The 16,021-nt window shown below is 48.6% G+C and overlaps 2 long non-coding RNA genes across 2 annotated transcripts; both read right to left on the bottom strand.

Annotated features, from left to right (window-relative positions):
- Positions 1-1,464: 1,464 nt before the first annotated feature.
- Positions 1,465-2,243, bottom strand: LOC127343928 (uncharacterized). Its single transcript, XR_007877626.1, has 2 exons — positions 2,100-2,243; positions 1,465-1,783 (listed from the first exon to the last, which is right to left on the bottom strand). It is a non-coding gene; the product is annotated as an uncharacterized lncRNA (long non-coding RNA).
- Positions 2,244-2,864: 621 nt separating this feature from the next.
- Positions 2,865-14,036, bottom strand: LOC127343929 (uncharacterized). Its single transcript, XR_007877628.1, has 2 exons — positions 13,909-14,036; positions 2,865-3,119 (listed from the first exon to the last, which is right to left on the bottom strand). It is a non-coding gene; the product is annotated as an uncharacterized lncRNA (long non-coding RNA).
- Between the last annotated feature and the right edge of the window lie 1,985 nt (positions 14,037-16,021).

The following is a 16,021-nucleotide window of genomic DNA, read 5'->3' as shown; positions in this document are numbered from 1 at the left end:
AAGTGCGAGAAGTGGGCGGAAGCCCGCAAGACCCTCTCGAAGAGCAAGACCGAGTCGTACAACCCCGACGCTCCGGCGGCTGGCGCGGCGGATGGGCGCCCGGAACTCGGCCAGAAGAAGCTTAAAGAGCTCAAAAAGACGGGCAATCCCGCCGACAGGCTGCAGGAGTCGTTCGATAAGTGCTGGGCCGACGCGAGGACGCACGCCGCCGGGAGGGACGACAAGTTCGACGGCAGGTGGCGGGAGATGCTCGCCAACCAAGGCGCCCGGATCGCCCTGCTGAAGACGACGACGGCGGCGAAGAAGAGGAACACTGACTTGGCGTTTCTGATGGGCGGGAACACGGATCTGATGGACGAGGAGACGAGGATTTGGTACTAGGGCCACCGCAGCGACATCCTCCGACCCACTCCGGCCAGTTCTTCATCGTCTCCGCCGGCTCCTACCTCGTCTTCCTCACCGTCTACGTCGTCGACTGCCGCTGCTTCGACGTCGACTGCTGCTGCTTCGACGCCGGCTGCCGCTGCTTCGACGTCGACTGCCGCTGCTTCGACGTCGACTGCCGCTGCTTAGTCGTCGACTGCCGCCGCTTCGACCACGGCGTGTGAGGAAACTGGTCCGTCGGACACCGCCGTGCCAGCCGGGACTGCCGATGAGCCTGTTTCCGTGTAATTTCCCTCCTATCGCCGAACTGTGGCTGATCCTTTTGCTGGTCCTTTTGCCGATCAACTGGCCGTATTTGTAGCGCGGGGCGATGGTTTGTTTGAATTTAAACTATGTCCGCCGAACTCCGGGTGGACGACTGGAAATACGGTAGTCCCCACGACTTTATTTCGTCCAATCCGGCGGTTGTTTCGTCCGGATTTCGTCGTGGGCAGGCCCAACGAGTGGAGATGCTCTAAGGCAACCGTGATAGCTAAAGTGGAAGATGTACTTCCAGATGTACAACCATCGTGGGCTTATTATAACCATTCTGAAGCTTTCTCTTCCAGATGATCAATTTTAAAGGTTGCAGTCACGCAGTTCTTATAATGCAATGTCGGGAGGCTCCCCGCCCTCAAAAAAATAAAGGTTGCAGTCGTGCATCTTCGACAGATCTAGAGCGCCTCATCCGTTCATTACACTGCCATCTCTGAAGTAGCATCAGCAGAAAAGGTGTAGTAGTTAGGCTTAAATATGAACACAAAATGGTTGGAGAGATAGGAATTAACTAAATATCTCAGAAAACAAATATACACGTCTAGCTGAATCAGATTCAGTAATATGGAAGTCTAGAGTTTTCTCAGTTCTTCCATTATGGTGCAAGATTGAGAAGCCCAGAGTTTTCTCGTTTCTTCAGTTATATGGTACAAACAACAGGGGAAATTGATGCAGCCGTAACTTAATATAATGTGGGCATCCTTCGAAATTCAAATGCACATAAGAACAGCAAGTAACTTTGATGCCCTCAGTTTTTCTAGATACTTAGCAAGCGGCGCACTGCATTCCAAACCGATCATCACATAGTGTGCAAGCCGCAGTTTTTCAGTCACGGGCGTCATCACATCCAGAGTCTTGCCGCACAGAAATCATCACAAGAACAGCTAAAAATCCCTCCTACTTGGAGATATCATGGAGTTGCTGACAAAATTGCTACCACGCGGTCTCAGTAGTCTCTTTTAGTCTTACCTCTGAGTGTGCACATTTGGCTGCACAGGCTTGACCTACATGAAATACTCCCTCCGTCCCATGTACATCCAAATTTAGACAAATCACCGACATGTTTGGGAGTAGAAGAGTGCAACTACAAAAATAGGTAAATTGAATAAATAAAATATCATTGCAGCCTTCGAGCGGTTCCAGACTTCCACTAAGATCCATGCTGCAATCATGGTGTGCAAAGCTAATTAAAATTTTCAAAAAACTTTGCATGCCATCGATTTTAATTATCCTATAGACCACACAAGGGAAACATAACTTGACCATTAACTAAGTTTTCAGAATAAAGCTTTGTTGTATAATTTTGAGAAAGCATTTCATATGAGCAGGTAAGATAAAGTTGAAATTTACTTTTAGTCTCATGTTAGAAGAACAAATCGCGTGTTTGGAAAACAACATACCTTTGTTGCTACAAGAAATCCTGTAGCACATGACAAAAATGGTTTCTGTGTCACCTGTTTCATAAATTCTTTATTGTTCTTCTGCAAATCATCAACCAAATGACTGAAGTTAGTTGTTAAGTACAATAAAATCGGGACAAAAACTCGATGCATTAGTACTACTCCTCATCTGGCAAAGGTCAGTAGAAGAATGACAAATAGGGTTCATCAATTGTGATAAAAACTGCAGATGTAGCTTAACACAGTAAAAAGCCCCTGAAGTGCGATCATTCTCCTGACCTCAAGGGTACATCCACTTTGTTTTTATAGCGCTATTCGCTATCTATTTATACCTTTGAAGTACACTGTTCATCAATTACCTTTATATGCTGCTGAACCAACAAGTGAAAATTCAACTAAAATAAGCAGTCAATTGTGAAAAATGTACAACAAGTAAAATAAAAATGTTCTTTTGAAAAAGATGGTTTTAGATAACACAACTGGCAGCTGAACCAAATTAAATTCCATGCCTAGTTATTCAACATTTCTAAACCCCGTTAGGCCATAAATAGTGTTCGGGAAAATTAATTTCCCTCAATTTATTCAACCATGTCAAAATTTTGAAAAGTTATTCATAACATTCTCCTTTTCATTATCATGCGCAAGAGCTCTCAAAATGCGCGCCTGCAGTTTTATACTCCCATGATCAGATTAGTAATAACTCTAGAAGCAATAATCAGATTATCACTGCTGAGTATCACTGTTCCTTTAAAGGTGAGCAGCAAATAGGTGAGCTGAGCACTTAGTAATGCTTCAAATGAAGTAATTCCCATGACATACGAAACATTTCAATAGAAGCATACCGAGCAACCAAGAAGAATAGGCACTTTACATGGTCATTCACTTTCTGTATACAGCAACTCTGACCTCTCAACCTCAACATAACAGGAGGATTCATGGCTCTAATGACAAGGTCAGCACTCAGCACACGTAAAAAGCCCCTGAAGTGTGATCATTCTCCTGACCTCAAGGCTACATCCACTGCTGATCAATTAAGAAGTTACAACCTAACATAGTATTTGGAAAACGAGGTAGGAAAACCTGGTAGATCTAAAAGTATTGGTGATGTCTTGCAAAACAACAAAATTGATTTTGTGGGTTTTCAAGAAACAAAAAAAGAACAAATCTCTAATAGTTTTCTTAAGGCCATTTCTGGTCCACATGACTTTAAGTGGAATTATTTACCTGCTAAAGGTACCGCTGGTGGTATTTTAGTAGGATTTAAAACTGACTTGTTTGAAGTTCTGAGTTATAATTTGCATAGTTACTGTGTTACCACAGTGGTTAAAAACTTATGTGATGGTTTTGTATGGCAATTGGTTGTGGTGTATGGTTCTGCCTATGCAGATCATAAACTTGATTTCCTTGCTGAATTACATTTAGTGATGGAACAATGTAGATACCCTTCTTTAATTGGAGGTGACTTTAACTTAGTACTTAATGAAGCCGAGAAAAGTTCTGGGAATATTAGTCACCAACTTACTTTTTTGTTTAATGATTGGATGAATAAATGGGCTTTACTTGATCTTCCAATCTCTAACCGTTGTTTTACTTGGGCTAATAATCAAGAAAACCTCATTCATGCTACTCTTGATCATGTCTTTGCTTCAACTGATTGGGATATCAAGTTTCCTCTCTCCTTGGTGAGAGCAATATCGAAATCTGGTAGTGATCACACCCCTTTGCTTATTGAGTTTGGGCTCAGTTCTTCCCCTGTTCAAAAATTATTTAGATTCGAAAAATGGTGGCTGGGGGAACCGGAGTTTGTTCCTTTTGTTACCAAAAGTTGGACAACATCCGTCCCTTCTTCCCTCACTTCTGCTATCGATATCTGGCAATTCAAAACTAGAAGGGTGAGGAAAAATCTTAGAGGTTGGAATTCCAATGTGGAAGCAGCTCAAAAAAAGCGTAAAAAAGATTTGCTGCAAGAATATGATATCCTTGATGTCTTTTCTGAGCAGAATAGACTAGAGCAGGCTGATAGAGATAGGATGTCCCAAATTAAAAATGATTTGGATATTATTTGGAAAACAGAGGAAACCAAGGCGTTCCAACGGTCGAGAGAAAAAGAAATCCTTGAGGGTGATCGTAACACGGCATATTTCCACGCGGTGGCTAACCAACGCAGGCGGAAAAAACAGTTAGCTGTGTTAGAAGGCCCATCTGGTCCTGTGACCACTACCCATGAAATGCTTTCAATTGCTTGCGAGTTCTATAAAAATTTGTTTGGCTTTGAGGCTAAACCAAATGTTCATCTTGGTATGGACTTTTGGGATGCTGATGATCTGGTGACTCCGGAAGAAAATGAACTCTTAGAGAAACCCTTTACTGAAGAAGAAGTGAAGGCTGCAATTTTTGGCTCTTATGCTAATGGTGCGCCTGGACCTGATGGCCTATCTTTCCTCTTCTATCAGACCTTTTGGGAAGTAATTAAAACAGACTTTATGGCTTTAGCTGCGGATTTCTGGTCTGGTTCTTTGGATGTGTTCAGACTAAATTTTTCCATAATCACCCTTATTCCAAAGGAACCAGATGCCAAGGAAATGAAAAAATTTCGACCTATTAGTCTGTGTAATTGCTCTTTGAAGGTTTTTACAAAGCTTATGACTAATAGATTGGGCCCTGTGGCTGATAGATTGATCTCCTTGAGTCAATCAGCTTTTATTAAAGGAAGATTCATCCTTGAGAGTGTCGTGTCTGCACACGAAATCATTCATGAGCTTCATAGATCGCAGTCCTCTGGTCTAGTTTTGAAACTTGACTACGAGAAAGCTTACGATCGTGTGAGTTGGGAGTTTTTGAATGAGATGTTGGTCTCTAGAGGCTTTGGTAGTAAATTTAGAGGTTGGATCTCTAAGGCCTTGGTGGATGGATCGTTTTGTGTTAGAATTAATGACCAAAACAGCCAGTATTTTGTTGCTGGTAAGGGTTTAAAACAAGGTGATCCACTCTCGCCCATTCTCTTCAATTGTATAGCTGAGGTTTTTACCAAAATGCTCCACAAGGCCGCGGAAAGAAATTTGATTAGGGGATTACTCCCACAAGTAGTTCCTGGAGGTGTCATCAGCCTACAATACGCTGATGACACTATCCTTTTCTTAGAGCCGGACGCTCATATGGCTCGGTTGCTTAAATGGATTTTGACATGCTTTGAATGTCTTTCCGGGTTAAAAATTAATTACCATAAGAGTGATTTGATGACTATGAATTTAACAGATGGTTCCGCTAATGAATTTGCTCAGATTTTCTGTTGTAACTTGGGATCCTTTCCTTTCAAGTATTTGGGTGTTCCTTTGCATTTTGGGAAGCTGAGGAAGGAGGATTTACAACCCATTATTGACCTTATCATTAGGAAAATTTCTGGTTGGAGAGGGAAATTAATTTCCTATGAGGGTAAACTTATCTTGATTAAGGCTTGTCTTGCTAGTATTCCAACATATTTGCTATCTGTTATTAAGTTCCCAAAATGGGCGATCAATGTTATTTACTCACAGATGGCTAATTTCTTTTGGGGAGATTTAGACGACCAACACAAGTATCACTTAGCTGATTGGGGTTTAATTACCAGGAAAAAGAAGTTTGGTGGGTTGGGTGTTCCTAATCTTAGGGATATGAATCTTTGTCTTTTGGGTTCTTGGTTCAAGCGTTTCTTCTCTGCGGAAGATAAAATTTGGAGGAAAATCATTGAATACAAATATAACACCTCTCCTAACTTTTGTTGGATTAGTGCCAATGCTGCTTCTTCTCCTTTTTGGAAAGGGTTAACTTGGGCTGCCCCATCCATTTGCTCTAGTTACCACTGGAAGGTCGGCAATGGGAACAATGTCTTGTTTTGGCTGGACACTTGGATGTCTGGTGGTTCTCTGGTCACTTTATTTTGGGATTTATTTTCAATTTGCAATGAGCCATCAGCAAAAGTTTCTGATGTCTTGGTTGATGGTGAAATCCGCTTGTCTTTTCGTCGTTGTTTTGATACTAATATGATGTGTAGATGGCGGGAGTTGTGTGCTCTTTTGGGATTTGTATCCCTCTCCCGCGATAGAGATACTCCGATTTGGAGTCTTGAAGCTTCTGGGGAATATTCGGTGAGATCTTTCTATAATCTGGTTAATGATGGTGGTGTTCGCGTCCCACATCTTGCATCTATTTGGAAAATTTCTGTTCCTGGACGTGTACAAGTGTTTATGTGGCTTCTAGTACAAAATCGCCTTTTAACTCGAGATAACCTTGCAAAGCGTCGTGCAGTACATGATAGATCTTGTTTGTTTTGTGATGAAAATGAATCTGTTTCTCACTTGTTTTTTGAATGTGTTGTTGCTAAGCAAATTTGGTTGATGCTTACTGAGATTTTCACCGGGAATCATATATCTAGCATTGATGCTATGTGTCGTATATGGCTTGCTAGTAACTCCATTTTCAGTATTACTACTGCTGCTTTCTTATGGTCCTTATGGAAAACCCGAAACAATATGTGCTTTCAGGAGCGTCAATGGTCAAGCTTACTAACGGTCTGGGATCGTGCAACCTCAATGCTGAGGAGATGGCGTCCATTGCTCAAGAATCAACACTCGCGACTAATGGAAAGAAACTTGCAACTACTGGACTTCAAGAGGGGGGAATTACTGCGGATTGCTTGGCTGACTTGAAGACGGATGCGGATCGCCGGCAGTTCTTCATCGACAACACCAACTGGTTCTTCGTCTAGTTGTTGTTATATAGGCTGGCTGTAACTTGAGGATGAAGATCATAGTTTTGTAATAAAGTAGTACGGAACTAAAATAGCTAGGAGTCTGACTTTCTTTCTCCTCGCATATTACACTGCTGAAACCTGTGGCTTCGTTTCAATAAAAATGGGGCTTGGGGGGGTTGCGGCCCCCTATATTTCTAAAAAAAAAGGTAGGTGAGCGAGCGAGCGCAACCGCGCGTGTCCAGGTAGGTCCGTCGCCGCCGCCGGGGCGCCTTGCCGGCGTAGCGTGCTTCCCCAGCCATGGATTCAACAGCCTCGCACCCACCGGGCTTCTCGAGCCGCTGGGCCCCGGAGGGGAGCCCTGAGTCCGTCTCGTCGGCGTCGCCGCGGCGCCATGACCATGTGTCCGGGCTGGGCATTTCGTCGGCGTCGTCGGGCGGCAGCGTCGCGCCGCGGCTGGAGGTTGGTGAGAAGGAGCAACCGGAGGGAAGGGCGCGCGTCCAGGATTGCCTGGCTTGGGAGTTGCCGAAGCCGTCCAGGGGCAAGAAGTGGACGAGGAGATTGGAGACGAGGAACGAGGCTGGTGCGGCGGGGTGGGGAGCGGCGGCGGCGGCGCAGGACATGCGCGGCATCTGCTTCCGCTGCTTCTTGCCGGGCCACCACAAGAAAGATTGCACGAATGCCGAAGTATGCATGAGGTGCTGGCAGAAGGGGCACCCGGCGTTGGAGTGCAAGCGCCCGCGCAGTCCGTCGTCGGAGGAGGAGCTGAGGCAGCTCGCGCTCGCCAAGATGGCCAGGCGCAGGTCTCCGGAGCGTGTGCGCCATGGGCAGCAGCCGCGCCAGGTTGAGCAGAGAGAGCGGGCGGCGTCGCCCACGCTTCCACCACCACCGCCGCTTCCGCAGGCACCGCCGCTCCCGCAGTCAGCAGCTCCGCCCCCGCCCCCGCTGCTGGCTGCTTCGAGGTTGCCCCCCATGGGCGCTTGGCCGCCGCTCGCTGTCGAGCCGCCGGTCATGGCCACCAGAGAGCTTGGCCCGGCTGAGGAGCCACCGATGCTGTGCGTTGTCAGGAGGTCGGCGGGCATGTGCGACCTGGAGCAGAGGCTCCAGTTCGCCTTGGTCACCACCGTCGGAGGTCGGAGGCCGGCTGTGACTTGCGAGCAGGTGGCGGCGGCGCTGCGCTGGCGCGGCGTGCCGGAGGGGACCGTTTCCGTCCATGCGTTTGCTCCGGAGGATTTCCTTCTGGTCTGTGAGTCCTTGGAGTTGAGGGAGCACATTGCGGTGATGCCCGCGGTGCTGGTGGCCGGTGCGCCGCTGTCTTTTCGCCCTTGGAACAGGCAGGCGCAGGCGGTCATGGTGCCGATGGCCAGCAAGGTCTTGCTCGTGCTAGAAGGGCTCCCCCCACATGCGTGGGATACTTCGGTGGTTGAGGATCTATTGGGAAAGGGTTGCGCCATTGATGCTGTTGCGCCGGAGACGATGGAGAGGAGGGATCTCTCCCTGTTCAAGCTGTCTGCTTGGACATCGGACCTGGAGGCTATCCCGGTGGCGCGGAAGCTTGCGATCCCGGAACCTGTGCCGGGAGGGGGAGTGCGTGCGGCCCCTGCAAGGACGGCGGCGGCGGTGGTCGATGTTGCAGGGTCAGGTGGGAAGGCAATCAAGACGCTGCAGTATCGTGTCCTTATTCACCTGGTGCGTGTGGAGGAGGAGGAGCCCCAGCCCGTCGGTGCTAGGGTTGGGTTCGGAGACGGAGGTGGTCAAGCTGGGCCTAGAGAGTTCGGAGATGATGATGCTGCCGGGCGTGGAGGAGGAGCTGGGGAGGGCTCGCGGAGGATTTACAGGGATCTTGCCTGGCGGCGTGGAGTGCCAGATCGCCGGCGCGGCCCTGGAGGTTTTTCTTCGATGGCGTCCTGCGGAGTTTCCCTGTCGGCGCCGGCGCCGGAGAAGAGACTGTTGCTGCCGGTGGTGGGCAGCCCCGCTCCACTCACTGTCCAAACGGCATGCGCCAGTCAAAGGCCTGGCCCTATCCTGTCAGGGTCAAACAGGACCGCGCCTGTCAAAGTAGCTTTGGCTACAGATGCTGCCAAGGCTTCTGGGGTTGAGCAGGAGATAGCAGGAGCAGTTTTGGCCCGCAGCGTGCCTGTGCATGGACTAGTGGAGAAGGAGCCGTTGGCTGGGGGCGACGTGGCTGTTCGTGAGCCGCGGGAGACGGGAGCGGACCAGGTTGTTTGGTCGGATGCGCCAGAGACGCTGCCAGTGGCGGATCCCGAGGCCCTGGAGCCAACCAGGGAGAGGCACGTCGAGGAGGTGGGGCGGGTGAACAGGAGCTTCCTGTCCCCATCGGGATCGCTGCAGGGGTCCACCTCTGGAGATGAGGACAACATCGCAGGAGCGGGTTCTGGTGGGCCCACGAGCAAGGAGAAAAGGGCGGGAGCGGCCGATTTTCGAGGAGAGGAGGAGGAGTTTTTCTGTGTCTCCGTTTCCGACGTTTCGCATCGTGACAGAGCCACGTCGGCTGTGCCAGGGAGTCCGTTGGGCTGGTCCAGCTTTTCTAGGGCAGTGGAGGAACAGGGTTCGGGCCAGGTGAGTACCAGCTACACGGGGCCCAACAGCATCATGCAAATGGTGCCCAGGGGGCTGGCCCAATAGCTGGAGGAGGTGGAGAGGCCGCCCGAGGTGCTGGTTGGCGCTGAGACTCAGGTGGTGCAACAGGGCCGGGACGGGGAGCCAGAGGTGGAGGTGGTGCCTGACCAGGAGAACCTTGAGCTGGCTAGGATCAAGCGTTTCTGCTCTTCGATCCTTAAAGCCTTAGCGCCACCGCTGCTAAGCGAGTTCGAGAGAGCCACGGGGCTCAGGGCGGATGCGGAACCCTTTACCCCCAAGAGAGTGACCAGGAGTTCGATGGCTGCGAGGGCTGGCACACAGGTCAAGTTGGCGTCGGCTGCGGAGAGAACGCTGCTCAAGGCCTTAAGGTTCTGCCCGGAGAACCTTGCTGTGAGCGATGGTGACCTCAGGCGCTTCAAGGAGTTCTTCGACTCGCCAGTCAGGGATGCGCAGCTGCGAGTCCTTGCAGCCATCTTTGGCAAGGAGCTGCCCTTGAGTTTTGAGGGGGAGGAGCACTGCAGGAGGGCAGTGGCGGCTCACTGAGGTGCTTAGGGCCGAGGAGGAGTTTAGCTAGGTTTTTTTATGGATTGCATGTTTGAGATTCTGTGCTGGAATGTTCGAGGCCTGAACGATCCAGCCAAGAGAGATGATGTGCGTGAGTTTGTAGCTAGTCTCAGAGTTAGCATAGTGTGCCTTCAGGAGACGAAGTTGAATGTAATCGATGATGTGTTGGTAATGCAATGTCTAGGGCCATCTTTTGATGGTCATGTGTACGTGCCTGCGATTGAGACGAGAGGAGGAATTCTCCTAGCTTGGAACAAGTCATGTGTGGATATTGAGCGGGTGAGTTTTGATTCTTATGCTGTGACGGGGGAGGTGGTGCCCAGAGATAATAACAGGTGGTGGATAACCACAGTCTATGGACCACAAACGCATGACGATAAGCTTGACTTCTTGAGGGAGCTAGCGGAGAGGAGGGGTTTGTGCCCAGGGCCGTGGTTGTTGCTTGGGGATTTCAACATGATACTTTATGCGGAGGAGAAGAATAATGATCGGCTTGATAGATTCATCATGTCGAGGTTTAGACACTTTGTGCTTGAGCATGAGGTCAAGGACCTTTACCTTCATGGTAGGCGTTTCACTTGGAGTAATGAGAGAGAGGTACCAACCCTAACGCGCATTGATAGGGCCATGGTGTCGGTTGACTGGAACCTCATGCACCCGGACGCGATCCTTCAAGCTCTTTCCTCATCGGTTTCGGACCACGCCCCGATCCACCTTTCGTTGAGTGCGGCTTTTAGGCCAAAGAGAAGGTTCAAATTTGAGTCATTTTGGCTAAACCTAGAGGGGTTTGAGGAGGCTTTGAGGGAAGCTTGGGTTTGCGACCCTTGCATCATAGACCCTTTCAGAAGGCTGGATGCCTTATTCAGGAATGCGGCGGAGTACTTCCAAGCGTGGGGAGAAAAGAGAGTGGGGAATATAAAGCTTAAGATAGCTATGGCGAATACCCTCATCCTGAGGTTTGATGTCGCTCAAGAGTCGAGGGCGCTCTCGCCGGCGGAGGCGTGGTTAAGAAAAGTGCTAAAGCTTGTGGTGCTCGGGTTGGCATCCCTTGAGAGAACCATCGCGAGACAACGGTCGAGGATGAGGTGGCTCCGAGAGGGTGATGCGAATACCAAGCTGTTCCATGCGGTGGCAAATGGACGGAGAACAAAGAACTATATTGCCGCGGTGAGAGTGGGAGATGAGATGGCAACAACACAGGAGCGCAAAAATGAGGTGTTCACGGAGGCCTTTGAGAGGCTCATAGGAAGCATGCAAACACGAGAGCACACGGTGGATCTGGAGGCTTTAAACATCCCTGTCACGGACCTTAGAGAGCTAGATGTTATGTTCACCGAGGAGGAAGTTTGGAACACGATCCGTGAGATGCCTAGCGATAGGGCGCCGGGCCCGGATGGTTTCACCGGGGCTTTCTACCAGAGAGCGTGGCCAGTCATAAAAGGGGATATCCTTGCGGGGCTTATGAAGCTTGGAGTGGGAGATGGCAGAGGCTTTGCCAGGCTCAATAGAGCGCTCATCACCTTGATACCTAAAAAGCCTGAGGCGTTGGAGATAAAGGATTTTAGGCCTATAAGCCTCGTACATAGCTTCGCGAAGCTCTTTTCTAAGATTATAGCGAACCGCCTGCGCCTGAGACTTGGAGAACTGGTGAGCGTGAACCAGTCGGCCTTTATAAAACACCGGAGCTTACATGATAATTTCATGCTGGTGAGGCAAGTGGCCAGGAAGATTAACATGAGGAGACAGACCGGAGTGCTCCTAAAGCTTGACATTGCGCGCGCGTTTGACTCTATTTCCTGGAGTTTCCTGTTTGAGGTGCTCAGGAGAATGGGCTTTGGAGATAGGTTCCTGAAGTGGGTTGCATTGTTGTTGTATACGGCTAACACGAGGGTGATGGTTAATGGTGTTCCGGGTGACCGTATCTATCATGAGCGTGGGTTGAGACAGGGCGACCCCACATCCCCCATGCTGTTTGTTGCGGCAATGGAGGTCCTCTCCGTGATGGTCATCAAGGCGGTCCACGCGGGGATGTTTCGGAGCCTGGCCGCTATTTCCCCCATACAGAGGATTTCAGTTTATGCGGATGATGTGGTGCTGTTTCTGAAGCCGGAGATGGGGGAGTTGTTGGCGGTGAGACACATTCTGAGTCTCTTTGGAGAGGCCTCGGGGCTGCACGTGAACTTCGGGAAGACGACGGCCACCTTGATTCGTGGTACTTTGGAGGAGGAGCAGAGGACGGCTAGGGTTCTTGGGTGCGAGCTAGCAGCTTTCCCAATCTGATACCTGGGGCTCCAGCTTGCGCTTCGGCCCCTAACCAAGGCGGAGTGGCAGCCGCTGCTAGATCGGGTCATCACATGTGTCCCGGCCTGGCAGAGGGGACTTATCCGGCGGGAAGGGAGGTTGGTCCTGGTTAACTCAGTGGTGGCGGCCATAGCGGTTCACCAAATGGTGGTGGCGGAGGCCCCCTTGTGGCTTCTAGAGGAGATAAACAAATGGATGAGAGCGTTCTTTTGGGCTGGTAAAAGTGAAGTTCGAGGGGGGCAGTGCCTAGTTGCATGGAGGAGCATCTGCAAGCCAAAGCAGTACGGGGGGCTGGGAGTCAAGGACCTCCGGCTGCAGGGTCTTGCCCTTAGAGTGAGATGGCACTGGTTGAGACGCACGGACCAGGTGAGACCGTGGCAAGGTCTTCCGGGTCTCAATGATCCAGAAGCCGATGGTGTGTTCCAAAGCTTAGCGCGTTTCGTTGTGGGGGATGGACAGCTCACCTACTTTTGGAGGGATAGATGGATTGATGGTTTCACTGCGGAGGAGTTGGCACCTGAGGTGTTCGCCATGGTACCGACTAGGAGAAAAAAATACCCGCCGGGTGGCGGAGGCCCTGGAGGATGAGGGATGGATCGATGACATACAAGGGGAGATGACAGTAGAGCTTTGGACACAATGCATGCGTTTGTGGGAGGCCATGGAAACGGTGGAGAGAGACGTCCTGAGTGCTGACCGCATTGAGTGGAAACGGGCAAGCTCAGGAGTATACTCGGCTAGAGACACTTATAAGATGCTATGTACTGGAAGCGTCCGCTGGAGTATGAGTAAGCCAGTGTGGGGTTCCTTCTCACCCATGAAAGGCAAGATGTTCGCTTGGTTGGCCTTGAGGTACAGGCTCTGGACCTCGGATAGGAGGGCGAGACACGGTCTCCAGGACCGCCCGGATGCATGCTATACATGTTTGCAGGAGGAGGATAACGTTGACCATATCCTGACTTTGTGCCCATATTCCAGACAGGTGTGGTGTAGAGTGCTTCACAGTGCGGAGCTGTAGATCGAGGACCCAGGTTTTGTTGGAAACTTACAGCGCTGGTGGACGGAAGCACGAAAGCGGGTGAGGAGATGTGATAGGAGGCGCTTCGACTCCATGGTTATCTGCACGGCATGGACAATTTGGAAGCAAAGGAATGCGAGGGCTTTTGGCAACATCCGCGAGCATAAATCCGTAGAGCTTATGGTGGGAGAGATTAGACAGGAGTTTCACCTTTGGGAGAGAGCCAAGAGAGGAGGGAGGCTAGATACAGCGAGAGAGTAGGTCTAGGCGGAGGGGGGGTGTGTGTGTGTCTCTGCACTTTTGTGCGCTCTTGTACATGCTTTGTTTCTTCCTTCTATAAAGATAAGGCACGCTTTGCGCGTGCTCTCGAAAAAAAAAAGAAGTTACAGCCTGAATTGTGTATACATTGAAATAGATGGTAGTAGTATTCTCTTATTTGCTCAACGGATCATGGGCATCCAACTAAAATTGTGAATGCAGCAGCATCAATGGTGTTTTTTTTTTCTAGAAGCAATAATCAGATCACTAATAACTACAAAATTCTTGGAGGGAAACGAATAGATGTGCAGCACTGAAAGAATATGAAATTTCTTGCTTACCTCAGCCGCAGAAATCTAGCCCGTCGTGTCCGGGGAGTGGGGCAGCGTTGGCGTCCTCGCCGCCGGCGCCAGCAGTCAGCCCCTCCAAGCCCCCGCGTCGGGGAGTCCTTCCCGCAGTGGACCGTAGGCAGCGTGGTAGCGGCAATGCGGCATGCGTCGCGTGGAGTAGCGGCGGACCAGGTCACCAGGGGGAGCGGCGGCCATCTTTTTTTTTGTTGAGCGGAGAGCGGCGGCCATCTCTGCAACTCTCTCCGACTGGGCCTGCGGAGGCTTTCGCTGGGCACGCCTCGGAATTTAGCCCAGGAGAATGGATGCAAGGCTTCTCAACATTCTGTACTTTAACAGCCTTGCACAGAAACCATCTCACGATGACATGTGAATTTGCAGAAGATGGCCATGTAGTCATAAAATGCTTCTGAAATGGCGCATTTCCATAGGTGATATTTATTTTTTAAATAGAATCCTAGCATTAAAAAACAACAAGCATTACAAAGAAAGCACCTCATGAAATATAAAAATTAACGAGATTCCTGAGAAGCCATCCATCTTCAACGTTAAGACCGTGGCGATGACACGCCTCCGGACATGTTGACCATCAAGGAGAGAAGCCCGGCACTCGTACTATTGTAACACTGGTACGAACTCGCTACTTAGAGACGCTCCTCGAGCTGGTTTGACCCAAGTTTTAAAATAAGCCGCTTCTGCATGAATACCTCAGACGGTCAAGAATGCATGACCGTCTCTAAGACTGTTAGAGCTGGTTCAGAACTGCTGCCACCTCTAAAAATTGTCGGTCCGGAAACGGTCATTATAGGAAACATGATCGAAGATATTCCTTAGACGGTTATGAATTAGGATCGTCTCTACAAGTCACTGTACCCAGATGGCCATCAATAGGAACTATCGTTTTAGGGAAAATCTAAAAATAGGCACACACGCCAGTTCGAGCGACGGCAGTACGGTACCATCGACAATTCTTTCTCTAGATTTTCTCTGGATTTCTCCAATCATTCGTACACTCTTCAATTGCTGAAATAGAGTGTGATTTTGCATTTCATCCTATCTAGTTTGTTCCCAAGATTGATGTGAGATTTTTTTCCTTTGGATGTTTTTTCCATTTTGTTTAGGGGTTTTTCAGTTCATGTTTGTTCTGATTTTTCTCTCAATCTTCTTCTAACTCGACGTCTTTCTTGTATTTCAGTGTTGGAGATCTGCCATGCCTGTAATCAGCCACACATGAACTATCATCGATCAAATAGAAAGTCAGATTCATTCTACGTCGTCGTGAACCATGCAGGCTTCAAGAACAACGTGGTTAGTAATTTAATCATAATGAGTGACCCAAGTTTCACTAGCTAGTATGTGCGATTTAGGTTTTATTTATTTTAGTAACTTTGCTTAACGTAGTTCATCCAGTCGATGAACCATGGTTGTCGTATTTGGTGGCTATGTTCATCAGTTTGGGCCAAGTGTTACTGAAGTTATTCTTTGGTTCGACAGTATGTATTTGTGGCACTTGTATTTTTATTAATAGGTGCAAATTATTTTATAAGATATTAACAATTCTATGATGCCTCTAAATAATTTGTGCCAATGCCCATCCATGTTGATAAAATACTTTCTCGTGATTTTAAGGGTTAGATAGCTTTGTTTTTACTTATATTTGTGCCCCTAGCTTATTTAGTTTGGGTACTTGATTGCTTGTGCTGCTTTTAAAAGATGTATTGCAAATTATTAGTACTTTTAAGTACTTGTTACGTCTACTAGATGCTTTAGAGGCACCAGATATAGGATCCTTAGAATCAAATGAGGATAAATACAATCTCTAGAACCACCAGATATGTTCTTGAAAAAACTATGTGCCATATTGGTTCGGATATTATTGCATTAAAATAAATTATACTTATGCAGTGAATTCTACTTTTAAGTACTTGTTAAGTTTACTAGGTGCCATATTGGTTAGGCTATTATTACATTAAAATAAATTATGCTTCTGAATTCATGCTGCTTTTTTTTAGTGTTAACTTGTTAGTTTTTCAAATTCATATATATATATATATATATTATTTCACTTCATTTTGCTTTGATAGAGTCTTCAGTTTAATGTTGATAT

Source organism: Lolium perenne, chromosome 3 (assembly GCF_019359855.2).
Source record: "Lolium perenne isolate Kyuss_39 chromosome 3, Kyuss_2.0, whole genome shotgun sequence".
Lineage (NCBI taxonomy): Eukaryota > Viridiplantae > Streptophyta > Magnoliopsida > Poales > Poaceae > Lolium > Lolium perenne.
Note: the sequence above shows the minus strand (reverse complement) of the source record. Positions and strands in the feature narration are given on the sequence as shown.